Source organism: Pseudophryne corroboree, assembly GCF_028390025.1.
Source record: "Pseudophryne corroboree isolate aPseCor3 chromosome 3 unlocalized genomic scaffold, aPseCor3.hap2 SUPER_3_unloc_1, whole genome shotgun sequence".
NCBI classification, from domain to species: Eukaryota; Metazoa; Chordata; class Amphibia; order Anura; family Myobatrachidae; genus Pseudophryne; species Pseudophryne corroboree.
The window spans coordinates 3,923,934-3,939,784 of NW_026967493.1; the positions used below are offsets into that span (position 1 = coordinate 3,923,934).

A 15,851-nucleotide genomic window follows, 5' to 3' on the forward strand; every position below is an offset into this window, starting at 1 on the left:
ACTGTTGGGGCTTTTAGCTGGGTCATGGGGGTGCAGTTAGTGCAGGTCAGGCAAACTGGGCATCTGGGACACATTGGACATGTTAGGGTAACTTGGTGGGGGCATGGAGATGTTGGGGACAATTGAGGTGCACAGAGTTCCAGGTGGGATAACAGGCTGCTCATGGGGTAGGTATTAGTATTAACCCTACTATGCGGAGGTAGCCAAAATTTTGTAGGCCTCATGGGCAGAGGTGTAGCTAGGTGCCATGGTGTCCGGAGCAAGGGTATGTTTTGGCGACCCCTCTCCTGTACTGAATTGGGTGCATGTTACATTTGAAAAGAATAAATATTCAAAATTCCTAAATTGGTGACAGGGCTGGTGCTAGACCTTGTGGATCTTATAGGTATATGCAATTGCGGTCGAATTCCGGCTGGAATTCGACCATTTTTAAATTCGACACAATTCGACAGTCACACACCCTCCCGCCGGGACCAGAATTCAACATATTCAATAAAAAACGGATTCGACAGTCCCGCTGTCGAAAAACGGACCAATTGACGATCGTGTGCGTCCTGGATTCAACTTCTTGGACGGCACAAAAGTGTTTAAAAAAAACCTGAAAAAAATTGCGTGGGGTCCTCCCTCCTAAGCATAACCAGCCTCGGGCTCTTTGAGCCGGTCCTGGTTGTAAAAATACGGGTAAAAAATGACATGGTATCCCCCGTATTTTAACAACCAGCACCTGGCTCTGCGCCCGGTCCTGGTACCAAAAATACGGGGGACCAAACACGTAGGGGTTCCCCGTATTTTTAACACCAGCACCGGGCTCCTCTAGCTAGAGAGATAATGCCACAGCTGGGGGACACTTTTATACCGGTCCCTGCGGCCGTGGCATTAAATCCCCAACTAGTCACCCCTGGCCGGGGTACCCTGGAGGAGTGGGGACCCCTTAAATCAAGGGGTCCCCCCCTCCAGCCACCCAAGCGCCAGGGGTGAAGCCCGAGGCTGTCCCCCCGTCCAAGGGGACCCCTACGTGTTTTGTCCCCCGTATTTTTGGCACCGGGACCGGACGCAGAGCCCGGTGCTGGTTGTTAAAATACGGGGGATCCCCTGTCATTTTTCCCCCGTATTTTTACAACCAGGACCGGCTCAAAGAGCCCAAGGCTGGTTATGCTTAGGAGGGGGGACCCCACGCATTTTTTTTCAGGATTTTTAATTAACCCATTCCCACCCCTTCCCACTGAAAAACATGCTCTGATCTCTCCATATTATTTTAGTCAGTAAAAAAAAAAAATATTCTTTTAAAAAATATATTAAATAATACTTGTGGCTCCTAAATAGACAAACCAAGTAGATAATCCCTTCTAATATAAATAGATATGCTATTAGCAATCAAAAAAACACAAAAAAAACATGTTTTTAAACATTTTTATTAGATCACGCCAGCAAAATGAGGCGGACTGAAATTGACGAAATGACTGTCGAAAAGCACTGTTGTCGAATCTACATTCTTCAATTGAATATACTTTTGTCGAATAAAGCCGCATTTTTACCATTGCAGACATGTCGAATTGCAAAAAGTCGAATTTGAAACGGCAGGTTTTTTGTCGAAAAGTACTGTATTGAATTGTCGAATCAGTTTTTTTTTGTCGAAAATGCCCCGTTTTTCGACATTTGCGGCAATTCGACCGCAATTGCATATACCCCTTAGTGTGAAAGTTTCCTTCGGGCACCCCCATGTTTAAAATAGGGACAGTGCGCGCCTAAGGTGCACAACAAAAATATAGGGTTGTGGCTTCATAGGGAAGGGTTGTGGCCACAGATTACCACCAACTCAGATTATACCGCACAGTATTGTCCTTTATTCACACTACACTACACAGTAGTACCACTAATGCACTTTACGCCACACACTAGAGCCCCTTATACACGTTAAGCAAACACAGTAGAGCCCCTTATACACATTACATAACACTTTAGAGACATTTATACATGTTACATCACAGTAGAGCTGCTTATATATGTTACTCTGTAGCTTCTAATCAGTGATCACAAAATACGCGCCGTAGCGCGTTTTTACGCGTTACAGGCAGCAGGGGACTCGCTTTTTAAAAATGACCGGGTCCTGCAGGACGCGCTGTGAGTCAGAGTCCTGGGTATTCCTCAGCCACTACTGAGGAATGGTATTGGTTAAGGCGCACACAGTTCTCTGACACACAGCGCGTCCTGTAGGACTCGGTCATTCCTCAGTGGCCGTTTCCCCTGTCAATCACCTTCGGCAGCATGCCCCACTTGAGCCCCTCCGTGCAATGCATAGGCTGTCCATCATATCAGGGCGGGAACCCGGTGCCGGATTGGTCTAGGTCGTTTGTTGCCCCTGCAGCAGAAGGGGAAAGGTATTTGTGGTGCGCTGTGCAGCAGTGTCGGATGGGGGGCGGATAGGGCGCTGTGTGGCTGTCATCAACTTGTCCTCCGTTGTTTGTAAACTCTGCATGCTGCAGTACTTTTCAGGGATCAGACATTGATTGATTAATGATGTCTGCCACAGTCTGTCTGTATCGAGTGCTGAGCTGCCTGCCCGACACTCTGCTAAGGGCTAAAACACACGAGCCGGCTTTTGCCGGCCGGGAAAAAGCCGGATGGCTTTTTCCCGTGCCGGCATTGTAATGAACAGTGTGAGTAGTGTCCTTACACACTGCACGGCCCCGGCCCGGCTGCCGGGTTGCAGCCGGAACTATCCTGGAAGGTCCGGCTGCCGGGCCGTCTTTGCAGCCAGCAAACCGTGTGTGTGAAGGGGAGCTTTCACACACAACGTTTTTTTTCCAAGCCGTGTCTAATGCTGCGCATGCGCACAGCATCACACACGGCTGAAAGCCGTTGTGTGTGAGAGACTCTGCCGGTTTCTCCCCTATGGTAAAAAGCCGGACAAAGTTTGTCCGGCTTTTTGCCATCCGGGAGAAACCGGCGCGTGTGTTACAGCCCTTAAACGCTCACGCTCCCCTGGGCAACAGCTGCAGTGTAAATCACTCTGCAGGATACCTGGATCTCAGAACCCAAAGATATGTCCACTTACTGTGTTTCTCAGATTGTTTATTTAAAATGAAAACAAGTTAGCAGATAAAAAATATTTTGTGTTTATTTACATTTCTTGTATATTTTTTTTTTTTTTTTTAAGAAGTGCTGTGTGTCTGCAAACATTTGGTCAAGCAACTGTGGATGGTGTGTTCAGTGTGTAATTAGTGTTTTTAGTTTCTTGTAAGATCAGTGAGGTACAGTGCTGGGTACACGATATCCGCTATATCTATAGATGGACACAGCAATGTGTTATGCATACACACTGCTTGATCTGTTGTGACTGACATCACGAACTGGGAGGGCATTTATATGCGCACACCCAGTTCTGCTGTCAATCACCGCCAGCGTCTGCAGCAAGTGTACGGGCGGGCGGCTGACCGCCAGTACACACAGCACGATGTGCCAATAGATCGGTAGATTGGCCGTCAGCTGTGCTGCAGGCCCGATATATCTATAAATGCTAATGCATACACATGGTCACTTGAAACTATTAACACTGGACTTAATGCATGCATAGACCGTTACTTATCTAGATCCGCCGCTGCAGCACTGTGGGGGGTGCGTGTCTATCATCAGTGCAGCAGCGCCAGGTAACACGGGAGGGGGCAGCCTTGGGCTGGGCAGCAATGTGGTGACTGTCACCCATTCTTGTGACCACGGAGCGCACATAAATACAGCCGTCCCTGGTCCCTTTCCCATGCTGCTCTGTTCTCTCCTTTTCTGGCCTGTACAGCAGGAGGAGGCAATCTGTGGCTCTCTATGGCTATGGTGCAGGTATTAGACCCAGGCTTACTGATGGTTACTGCACCCGGGAGCCTGAGCAGGTTGTGTATCAGGCCTACGGTATCTTCTGTGTAGTCTGTGTTGTATTTTATAGATAGTAGCTCAGGTTGTAAATCTGGATGTTAGAATAGAGAGAGCCTTTTACTGCCGGCATGCTGGGCATTGCATTATTATTATCTTTTATTTATAGCTGTACAGTAACCAGAGGACAACAGACCGGGTCCTTCAGGACGCCCTGTGAGTCAGAGTCCTGTATGTACCTCAGCCAATGCTGAGGAATGGTATTGGCTGAGGTGCACACAGGACTGACTCACAGGGCGTCCTGCAGGAACTCAGTCATTCTTCCAGTGGCCGTACCCGCTATCAATCACCTCCTTTCCCCCAGTACTGCCCAAACTGCTTTCTACCCTTACCCCCTCCATGCTTCCAGCACTTTCTGCCCCTAATCCCCTGCTTGCCCTGAGTACAGCCCCAACTGCTATCTACCTTTACCCCTTCCCTACCCCCATCACTCCCCACAGTAATACCTGGCTCTAACCCCCTCCTTGCCGCCAGCACTGCGCCAACTGCTATCTACCCTTACCCCCTTCCTACCCCCAGTTCTACCTTCTCCTAACCCTCCCCTTGTCCCCCATCTCTTTCCTGCCTTCATCCCCCATAATATGTGATGGTACCCAGAAATAGTAGAATAGGACCCCAATTTTTTAAAGCGAGGGGTCCCTGGAACCCACAAATTCTTTCACTCAGTGCGATCACTGTTCTAATGCAAAGAGAGGTGCTGCAGTAGGAGCAGCTGGGGCAGAGAGAGGTGCTGCAGCAGCCTGGGCAGAAAGAGGTGCTGCAGCAGCGGGGGCAGGGAGTGGTGCTGCAGGACAGAAGTAACCTTGCTGCACAGCTACAAGCAGACAGAGAGACATATAAAGAGGGCGGCAGATCTCCGGCATGTGCTGGCTGTCAGTGTCTCCTGCTGTCGCCTCTGGCCTGCCTTGTTCTCTACCTAGTCTCAGAGTCAGTATGTGCCCCTCTGCTTCTCCTACTCCTCTGTGGCCCGCAGTATAGCGGGTGAGGGGAGAGGGGGGCAGGTGGCGGCTTGCCCTCTAACTTTTCTGGCGCCCGGAGTTTGCGCGCCACTGGAACCACCCTCGCTACACCCCTGCCCACGAGGAAGGAGGAGGCCAACAGCGGACGGTAGGGTGTTTCATTTTTCCAAAGATGTGATTTTCATATGACTTTGCTTACGCCCCGAGTCTCAGTGATGTAAAAGATATATATGCCAAATTTCAAGAAGATTGGATAATATTTAGGGGTTGCACACATTGATCACTTTTATCTCAAACTAGTGACATTTCTAATATTGAAGTGCTTTGTAGTAACGGGCTTCTCATGTAGTTCTTTCATCTTGTGCAGGTAATTGAACTATAAAATGGGAACCAAAAGAGGAATTTGGCTGCTAGAAGTGAATTTTTAGGAGCTCGGCTCCCTTCAAAGGAACAAGTGCTTTTAGTTTTTATTTACCATCACAAGGAAATGAAAGAAACACTTTTGGATGCTGCTAAATCTACCAGTACTAAACTACAGAAAGTGTGGAGGAAAGCAAATATCCCTGTTAAGACGGAGGAGAATATCCATGCTGGTATACGGAAGCTGAACAAAGAATACCAAAATCTGGGTAAAGAGAAATCGAGAAACACGGATAAAGCAAATGTGAAACGGCAGATTTGGAAAGGTGACCTCGTCGAGTTATTTGACATTTCCCGGCAAAATGTGATGGCCATGACTAGCGTAGCACAAGAAGATAAAGAATTTCTTAGGTCACAAAGAGAAGATCGTATGAGTTCGTCAATGAGTGGAGTAGACGAGGTTTTCGCCTCGAAAAGAAGAACCAAGTGTACAAAAGAAGACAAAACTGATTCATATAAGAATAAACATTACAAAGCTATCGCTGAAATAAATAAGACGGTTACACTGGAAGACTCGTCTCCATCATCAGCACCTAGTGACGAAGAGGCCGAGATTTTGCCTCCAGCAACGAAAAAATGTCATAGATTAAAACCTCTTGATCAGACACTCACGTCTACTTGGGATCGAGAACAGCTCTCTATTCGACAAGCAAGTACTTCATTTATAGCAACTGCAAAGAGCCTTGGCCACAATGTTTCCAAAAAAGTAATTAACATTGAAAATTTTTATTTCTCTGACGTCCTAGTGGATGCTGGGAACTCCGAAAGGACCATGGGGAATAGTGCCCAGGAGACTGGGCACAACTAAAGAAAGCTTTAGGTCACCTGGTGTGCACTGGCTCCTCCCACTATGACCCTCCTCCAAGCCTCAGTTAGATTTTGTGCCCGGCCGAGGTTGGATGCACACTAGGGGCTCTCCTGAGCTTCTAGAAAGAAAGTATAGAATTAGGTTTTTTATTTTCAGTGAGACCTGCTGGCAACAGGCTCATTGCAGCGAGGGACTAAGGGGAGAAGAAGCGAACCTGCCTGCTTGCAGCCAGCTTGGGCTTCTTAGGCTACTGGACACCGTTAGCTCCAGAGGGATCGACCGCAGGCCCGTCCTTGGTGTTCGGTCCCGGAGCCGCGCCGCCGTCCCCCTTACAGAGCCAGAAGCAAGAAGAGGTCCGGAAAATCGGCGGCAGAAGACATCAGTCTTCACCAAGGTAGCGCACAGCACTGCAGCTGTGCGCCATTGCTCCTCATACACACTTCACACTCCGGTCACTGAGGGTGCAGGGCGCTTGGGGGGGGGCGCCCTGAGCAGCAATAAAAACACCTTGGCTGGCAAAAATACCACAATATATAGCCCCAGAGGCTATATATGTGGTAAATACCCCTGCCAGAATCCTGAAAAAAGCGGGAGAATAGTCTGCGGAAAAGGGGCGGAGCTATCTCCTTCAGCACACTGGCGCCATTTCTCCCTCACAGCTCCGCTGGAAGGAAGCTCCCTGGCTCTCCCCTGCAGTCTACACTACAGAAAAGGGTAAAAAAGAGAGGGGGGGGCACTAAATTTAGGCGCAGTATATATATATATATATATATATATATATATATATATATATATATATATATATATATAGATAAAAGCAGCTATAGGGGACATAATTCAGTTAGTCCCTGCATTATATAGCGCTCTGGTGTGTGCTGGCATACTCTCACTCTGTCCCCCCAAAGGGCTTTTGTGGGTCCTGTCCTCTGTTCGAGCATTCCCTCTATGTGTGCGGTGTGTCGGTACGGCTGTGTCGACATGTTTGATGAGGATAATGATGTGGAGGCGGAGCAGATGCCTATAGAAGGGATGTCACCCCCTGCGGGGCAGACACCTGAGGGCTTATGGAAAGAATTGAGTGCACGTATAGACTCCTTACATAAAAAATTTGACGACATGCCAAATGTGGGACAGCCGTCTTCTCAGCTCGTGCCTGTCCAGGCGTCTCAAAGGTCATCAGGGGCTCTAAAACGCCCGCTTCCTCCAGATGGCAGACGCAGATGTCGACACGGATACTGACACCAGTGTCGACGACGATGAGTCTAGTCTAATGTCCACTAAGGCCATTCGCTGAATGATTGAGGCAATGAAAGAGGTGTTACACATTTCTGATATAATTCCAGGTACCACTAAAAAGGGTATTATGTTTGGGGAGAAAAAAACTACCCGTAGTTTTTCCCCCATCAGAAGAATTAAATGAAGTGTGTGAAGAAGCGTGGGCTTTCCCTGATAAAAAATTGGTAATTCCTAAGAAGTTACTAATGGCGTTCCCTTTCCCGCCAGAGGATAGGTCACATTGGGAAACACCTCCTAGGGTGAATAAAGCGCTCACACGTTTGTCTAAAAAGGTGGCACTACCGTCTCCGGATACGGCCGCCCTCAAGGAACCTGCTGATAGAAAGCAGGAGGCGATCCTGAAGTCTGTATACACACACTCAGGCATTATACTTAGACCAGCTATTGCGTCAGCATGGATTTGCAGTGCTGCCGCTGCGTGGTCAGATAACCTGTCAGAAAATATTGACACACTAGACAGAGACACTATTCTGCTAACCATAGAGCATATCAAAGACTCTGTCTTATACATGAGAGATGCACAGAGGGAGATCTGCCGGCTGGCATCTAAAGTAAGTGCATTGTCCATTTCTGCTAGGAGAGGCTTATGGACTCGGCAGTGGACAGGGGATGCAGATTCAAAAAGGCACATGGAAGTTTGCCTTATAAGGGTGAGGAGTTATTTGGGGATGGTCTCTCGGACCTAGTTTCCACAGCAACATCTGGGAAGTCAGCATTTTTACCCCATGTTCCCTCACAGCCTAAGAAGGCGCCGTTTTATCAGGTTCAGTCCTTTCGGACCGAGAAAAACAGGCGTGGAAAAGGCGGGTCTTTTCTGTCCAGAGGCAGAGGTAGGGGAAAAAGGCTGCAACAAACAGCAGGTTCCCAGGAGCAAAAGTCCTCCCCCGCTTCTTCTTCCAAGTCCGCCGCATGACGGTGGGGCTCCACAGGCGGAGCCAGGTACGGTGGGGGGCCGCCTCAAAAATTTCAGCGATCAGTGGGCTCGCTCACAGGTGGATCCCTGGATCCTTCAAATAGTATCTCAGGGGTACAAACTGGAATTCGAGGCATCTCCACCCCACCGGTTCCTAAAATCTGCCTTGCCGATTGCTCCCTCAGACAGGGAGGCGGTGCTAGCGGCAATTCACAAGCTGTATTCCCAGCAGGTGATAATCAAGGTGCCCCTACTTCAACAAGGCCGGGGTTACTATTCCACACTATTTGTGGTACCGAAACCGGACGGTTCGGTGAGACCAATTTTACATTTTAAATCCTTGAACACATACATAAAAAAATTCAAGTTCAAGATGGAATCGCTCAGGGCGGTTATTGCAAGTCTGGACGAGGGGGATTACATGGTATCCCTGGATATCAAGGATGCTTACCTGCATGTCCCCATTTACCATCCTCACCAGGAGTACCTCCGATTTGTGGTACAGGATTTCCATTACCAATTCCAGACGTTGCCATTTGGACTGTCCACGGCACCGAGGGTGTTTACCAAGGTAATGGCGGAAATGATGATACTCCTTCGAAAAAAGGGAGTTTTAATTATCCCGTACTTCGACGATCTCCTAATAAAAGCGAGGTCCAAGGAGCAGTTGTTGGTAGGAGTAGCACTATCTCAGGAGGTGCTGCACCAACACGGTTGGATTCTGAATATTCCAAAATCACAGCTGGTTCCGACGACACGTCTACTGTTCCTGGGTATGATTCTGGATACAGTCCAGAAAAAAGTGTTTCTCCCGGAGGAGAAAGCCAAGGAGCTGTCATCTCTAGTCAGAGACCTCCTGAAACCAAAACAGGTATCGGTGCATCACTGCACGCGGGTCCTGGGAAAGATGGTTGCTTCTTACGAAGCAATTCCTTACGGCAGGTTCCATGCCAGAATTTTTCAGTGGGACCTGCTGGACCAATGGTCCGGATCGCATCTCCAGATGCATCGCTTAATAACCCTGTCTCAAAGAACCAGGGTGTCTCTGCTGTGGTGGCTGCAGAGGGCTCATCTTCTAGAGGGCCGCAGATTCGGTATACAGGACTGGGTCCTGGTGACCACGGATGCCAGCCTTCGAGGCTGGGGGGCAGTCACACAGGGAAGAAACTTCCAAGGACTGTGGTCGAGTCAGGAGACTTCCCTACACATAAATATTCTGGAACTAAGGGCCATTTACAATGCCCTAAGTCAGGCAAAATCCCTGCTTCTACACCAGCCGGTACTGATCCAATCAGGCAACATCACGGCAGTCGCCCATGTAAATCGACAGGGCGGCACAAGAAGCAGGATGGCAATGGCAGAAGCCACAAGGATTCTCCGTTGGGCGGAAAATCATATACTAGCACTGTCAGCAGTGTTCATCCCGGGAGTGGACAACTGGGAAGCAGACTTTCTCAGCAGACACGACCTCCACCCGGGAGAGTGGGGACTTCATCCAGAAGTCTTCCAAATGATTGTAAATCAATGGGAACGGCAACAGGTGGACATGATGGCGTCCCGCCTAAACAAAAAACTAGAGAGATATTGCGCCAGGTCACGGGACCCTCAGGCGATAGCTGTGGACGCTCTAGTGACACCGTGGGTGTACCAGTCAGTTTGTGTTCCCTCCTCTACCTCTCATACCAAAGGTATTGAGAATAATAAAAAAACGAGGAGTAAGAACAATACTCGTGGTTCCGGATTGGCCACGACGAGCGTGGTACCCGGAACTTCAAGAGATGATCTCAGAGGACCCATGGCCTCTGCCGCTCAGACAGGACCTGCTGCAGCAGGGGCCTTGTCTATTCCAAGACTTACCGCGGCTGCGTTTGACGGCATGGCGGTTGAACACCGGATCCTGAAGGAAAAGGGCATTCCGGAGGAAGTCATTCCTACGCTGATTAAAGCCAGGAAAGATGTAACTGCAAAGCATTATCACCGCATATGGCGGAAATATGTTGCTTGGTGTGAGGCCAAAAAGGCCCCAACAGAGGAATTTCAACTAGGTCGATTTCTGCACTTCCTACAAGCAGGAGTGACTATGGGCCTGAAATTAGGCTCCATTAAGGTACAGATCTCGGCTCTGTCGATTTTCTTCCAGAAAGAACTAGCTTCACTGCCTGAAGTTCAGACGTTTGTGAAGGGAGTGCTGCATATTCAGCCCCCGTTTGTGCCTCCAGTGGCACCTTGGGATCTCAACGTGGTGTTGAGTTTCTTAAAATCTCATTGGTTTGAGCCACTTAAAACCGTGGATCTAAAATATCTCACGTGGAAAGTGGTAATGTTATTGGCTTTGGCTTCGGCCAGGCGTGTGTCAGAATTGGCGGCTTTGTCGTGTAAAAGCCCTTATCTGATTTTCCATATGGATAGGGCAGAATTGAGGACTCGTCCCCAGTTTCTCCCTAAGGTGGTATCAGCCTTTCACTTGAACCAGCCTATTGTGGTGCCTGCGGCTACTAGGGACTTGGAGGAGTCCAAGTTACTGTACGTAGTCAGGGCCTTGAAAATTTATGTTTCCAGGATGGCTAGAGTCAGGAAAACTGACTCGCTATTTATCCTGTATGCACCCAACAAACTGGGTGCTCCTGCTTCTAAGCAGACTATTGCTCGCTGGATCTGTAACACGATTCAGCAGGCGCATTCTGCGGCTGGACTGCCGCATCCTAAATCAGTAAAAGCCCATTCCACAAGGAAGGTGGGCTCATCTTGGGCGGCTGCCCGAGGGGTCTCGGCTTTACAACTTTGCCGAGCTGCTACTTGGTCAGGGGCAAACACGTTTGCAAAATTCTACAAATTTGATACCCTGGCTGAGGAGGACCTTGAGTTCTCATATTCGGTGCTGCAGAGTCATCCGCACTCTCCCGCCCGTTTGGGAGCTTTGGTATAATCCCCATGGTCCTTTCGGAGTTCCCAGCATCCACTAGGACGTCAGAGAAAATAAGATTTTACTCACCGGTAAATCTATTTCTCGTAGTCCGTAGTGGATGCTGGGCGCCCATCCCAAGTGCGGATTGTCTGCAATACTTGTACATAGTTATTGTTAACTAAAGGGTTATTGTTGAGCCATCTGTTGAGAGGCTTAGTATTTTCATACTGTTAACTGGGTATAGTATCACGAGTTATACGGTGTGATTGGTGTGACTGGTATGAGTCTTACCCGGGATTCAAAATCCTTCCTTATTATGTCAGCTCGTCCGGGCACAGTGTCCTAACTGAGGCTTGGAGGAGGGTCATAGTGGGAGGAGCCAGTGCACACCAGGTGACCTAAAGCTTTCTTTAGTTGTGCCCAGTCTCCTGCGGAGCCGCTATTCCCCATGGTCCTTTCGGAGTTCCCAGCATCCACTACGGACTACGAGAAATAGATTTACCGGTGAGTAAAATCTTATTTTTTTGCCTACTTTTACAAAAGTGATCAAGGTGTGCAACCTCTAAATATTATCCAATCTTCTTGAAATTTGGCATATATATATCTTTTACATGACTAAGACTCGGGGCGTAAGCAAAGTCTGCAAAAATTTTACATTTTATTTTTTGCCTTACAAAATGAAACACCCTACCGGACGGCATTGTGACCCGAGCACGCCCCCCCCTCCTCTTCCCTATCTGTGACTTCTGTCTGTCTTCATTGACTGTAATTTACAGATCACTTCATTGTCTAGAGATCCCTGTATATACGGATCTATATACCTGCTGTATATAGGGGTCTATGTGCTGTTTACCAGCAGTATATCGGGATCTACATGTGCTGTATATAGTGAGCTACCTGCTGTATACCATGTTTATGTATGGCTATATGTACTGTATGTAGTGAGATGTATACCTTTTCAGCATAGGGGTAAATGTGCTGTACAGTGATCTGTGTACATGCTGTATAGGGATATATTAGTGTGTGTGGGGATATATAGTAATTTGGGGTGTACATGTGGTGTATAGGTATATAGAGATGTATATAGCTGGTGATAGCCATGTGAGGTATGGGAATACTGATCTACGCCTGGTGTATAGGCTGCTCAGTGTTTCATGTGTCATACAGTCTGCTGCCGTCAGTGGCCCACCTGTCATCTGCTCTGAGCTGGATCTTGTATGATCCAGGGCTAGCATGGTCACAGGACCTGTCATCTGCTCTGAGCTGGATCTTGTATGATCCAGGGCTAGCATGGTCACAGGACCTGTCATCTGCTCTGAGCTGGATCTTTTATGATCCAGGGCTAGCATGGTCACAGGACCTGTCATCTGCTCTGAGCTGGATCTTGTATGATCCAGGGCTAGCATGGTCACAGGACCTGTCATCTGCACTGAGCTGGATCTTGTATGATCCAGGGCTAGCATGGTCACAGGACCTGTCATCTGCTCTGAGCTGGATCTTGTATGATCCAGGGCTAGCATGGTCACAGAACCTGTCATCTGCACTGAGCTGGATCTTGTATGATCCAGGGCTAGCATGGTCACAGGACCTGTCATCTGCTCTGAGCTGGATCTTGTATGATCCAGGGCTAGCATGGTCACAGGACCTGTCATCTGCTCTGAGCTGGATCTTGTATGATCCAGGGCTAGCATGGTCACAGGACCTGTCATCTGCTCTGAGCTGGATCTTGTATGATCCAGGGCTAGAAATACATTGGGGATAAACCCCTGGTGTCCCCCAGCACACCGAGCTGTACCTGTACCAAGACATGAAAGACTATATATATACATATAATAGAAATCCAGAGGTCTTAGTTACATACAGTTTGCAAACGTATGATAAGCCACCAGGCCCCGACGAGGCTCCTCTGATGCTGGTGGTCCCTATCTCTAGGTCTGGGCCTGGGGTGCAGGACCCCACAAACCGGCAAAGGCCAGATACCCCAGGGCAGCACAACGCGAGAAGGTAAAGTGTTAGTATGTGTTAATAAAAGGAAAACAAAATCTATATACAAAAATTAATATACTCGTGAGAGTATAATTAAAAGACCAGAAGGATTAATAAATGTGTTAAGGGGATGCTAAATAAGATCTCGCAGTGTGCTACTCCAGAGCAGCCCAGCCCCACCAATCCAGGGGGAACCGCACCCCAGACCCACCCCAGGTACTAATAATAATAATAACAACCCTTCCGGGTAATATAACATAATGCCACATGATAATGGCATCTGAGCAAATGTATCCGAATTGAGAGCTAACTTACCTGAAGATACCCCCGGGATCTCCAAATGGCAATACAGAGACCAGCATACCCTCCAAACACTGGTCCCATCCATGCCCCTCATACTAACAGAACAAAATGTAAGTTGCTCAAATCAATTAGGAAGTACAATTCAGGTGCATGAAAGGGAGGGGGTAGTCTGGCTAGAAATACATTGGGGATAAACCCCTGGTGTCCCCCAGCACACCGAGCTGTACCTGTACCAAGACATGAAAGACTATATATATACATATAATAGAAATCCAGAGGTCTTAGTTACATACAGTTTGCAAACGTATGATAAGCCACCAGGCCCCTGTCATCTGCACTGAGCTGGATCTTGTATGATGCAGGGCTAGAATGGTCACAGGACCTGTCATCTGCTCTGAGCTGGATCTTGTATGATCCAGGGCTAGCATGGTCACAGGACCTGTCATCTGCTCTGAGCTGGATCTTGTATGATCCAGGGCTAGCATGGTCACAGGACCGGTCATCTGCTCTGAGCTGGATCTTGTATGATGCAGGGCTAGAATGGTCACAGGACCTGTCATCTGCTCTGAGCTGGATCTTGTATGATCCAGGGCTAGCATGGTCACAGGACCGGTCATCTGCTCTGAGCTGGATCTTGTATGATGCAGGGCTAGAATGGTCACAGGACCTGTCATCTGCTTTGAGCTTGATCTTGTATGATCCAGGGCTAGCATGGTCACAGGACCTGTCATCTGCTCTGAGCTGGATCTGGTATGATCCAGGGCTAGCATGGTCACAGGACCTGTCATCTGCTCTGAGCTGGATCTTGTATGATCCAGGGCTAGCATGGTCACAGGACCTGTCATCTGCTCTGAGCTGGATCTTGTATGATCCAGGGCTAGCATGGTCACCGGACCTGTCATCTGCTCTGAGCTGGATCTTGTATGATCCAGGGCTAGAATGGTCACAGGACCTGTCATCTGCTCTGAGCTGGATCTTGTATGATCCAGGGCTAGCATGGTCACAGGACCTGTCATCTGCTCTGAGCTGGATCTTGTATGATCCAGGGCTAGAATGGTCACAGGACCTGTCATCTGCTCTGAGCTGGATCTTGTATGATCCAGGGCTAGCATGGTCACCGGACCTGTCATCTGCTCTGAGCTGGATCTTGTATGATCCAGGGCTAGAATGGTCACAGGACCTGTCATCTGCTCTGAGCTGGATCTTGTATGATCCAGGGCTAGCATGGTCACAGGACCTGTCATCTGCTCTGAGCTGGATCTTGTATGATCCAGGGCTAGCATGGTCACAGGACCTGTCATCTGCTCTGAGCTGGATCTTGTATGATCCAGGGCTAGAATGGTCACAGGACCTGTCATCTGCTCTGAGCTGGATCTTGTATGATCCAGGGCTAGCATGGTCACCGGACCTGTCATCTGCTCTGAGCTGGATCTTGTATGATCCAGGGCTAGAATGGTCACAGGACCTGTCATCTGCTCTGAGCTGGATCTTGTATGATCCAGGGCTAGCATGGTCACAGGACCTGTCATCTGCTCTGAGCTGGATCTTGTATGATCCAGGGCTAGAATGGTCACAGGACCTGTCATCTGCTCTGAGCTGGATCTTGTATGATCCAGGGCTAGCATGGTCACAGGACCTGTCATCTGCTCTGAGCTGGATCTTGTATGTTCCAGGGCTAGCATGGTCACAGGACCTGTCATCAGCTCTGAGCTGGATCTTGTATGATCCAGGGCTAGCATGGTCACAGGGACCTGTCATATGCTCTGAGCTGGATCTTGTGTGATCCAGGGCTAGCATGGTCACAGGACCTGTCATCTGCTCTGAGCTGGATCTTGTATGATCCAGGGCTAGCATGGTCACAGGACCTGTCATCTGCTCTGAGCTGGATCTTGTATGATCCAGGCCTAGCATGGTCAAAGGGACCTGTCACTTGCTATGAGCTGGGATCTATATGAGATGTGGGTTTGGGAGAGGCAGATGGGATGAGACAATACAAAGGACAGATCATTAAAATGTTTCTGAAGATATATGTAGCAGTAGTCAGACCTGTGTGATGTATGTGTGGTCTTGGTGTGGTGCAATGACAGAACCCGTATACTGACACTGCAGCACAATAACAAATATATATATACAGTATATAGCTGACAAGAGGTCATGACCCTGTCAGATAAAAGCTGGTTCTGCTGCTGCTGCTGCTGTCAACCCAATGACATCACCCACAGCAAAGGCACACTTTACACTGAGTGTCCTGACCAGGGTGGGAGAGCTGGGAAATAAAGCATGCAGCTACCAGGACACAGGGACAAACCACGTCAGCTGACCAGCCCCAGCAGGAGTTTA

The 15,851-nt window shown here is 48.7% G+C and overlaps 1 protein-coding gene across 1 annotated transcript in view; it reads left to right on the top strand.

Moving 5' to 3' along the window:
• Positions 1 to 15,851, top strand: part of LOC134983114 (zinc finger protein ZFP2-like) — a 38,766-nt gene that overhangs the window by 421 nt on the left and 22,494 nt on the right. The gene's annotated exons all lie outside the window — the stretch shown is intronic.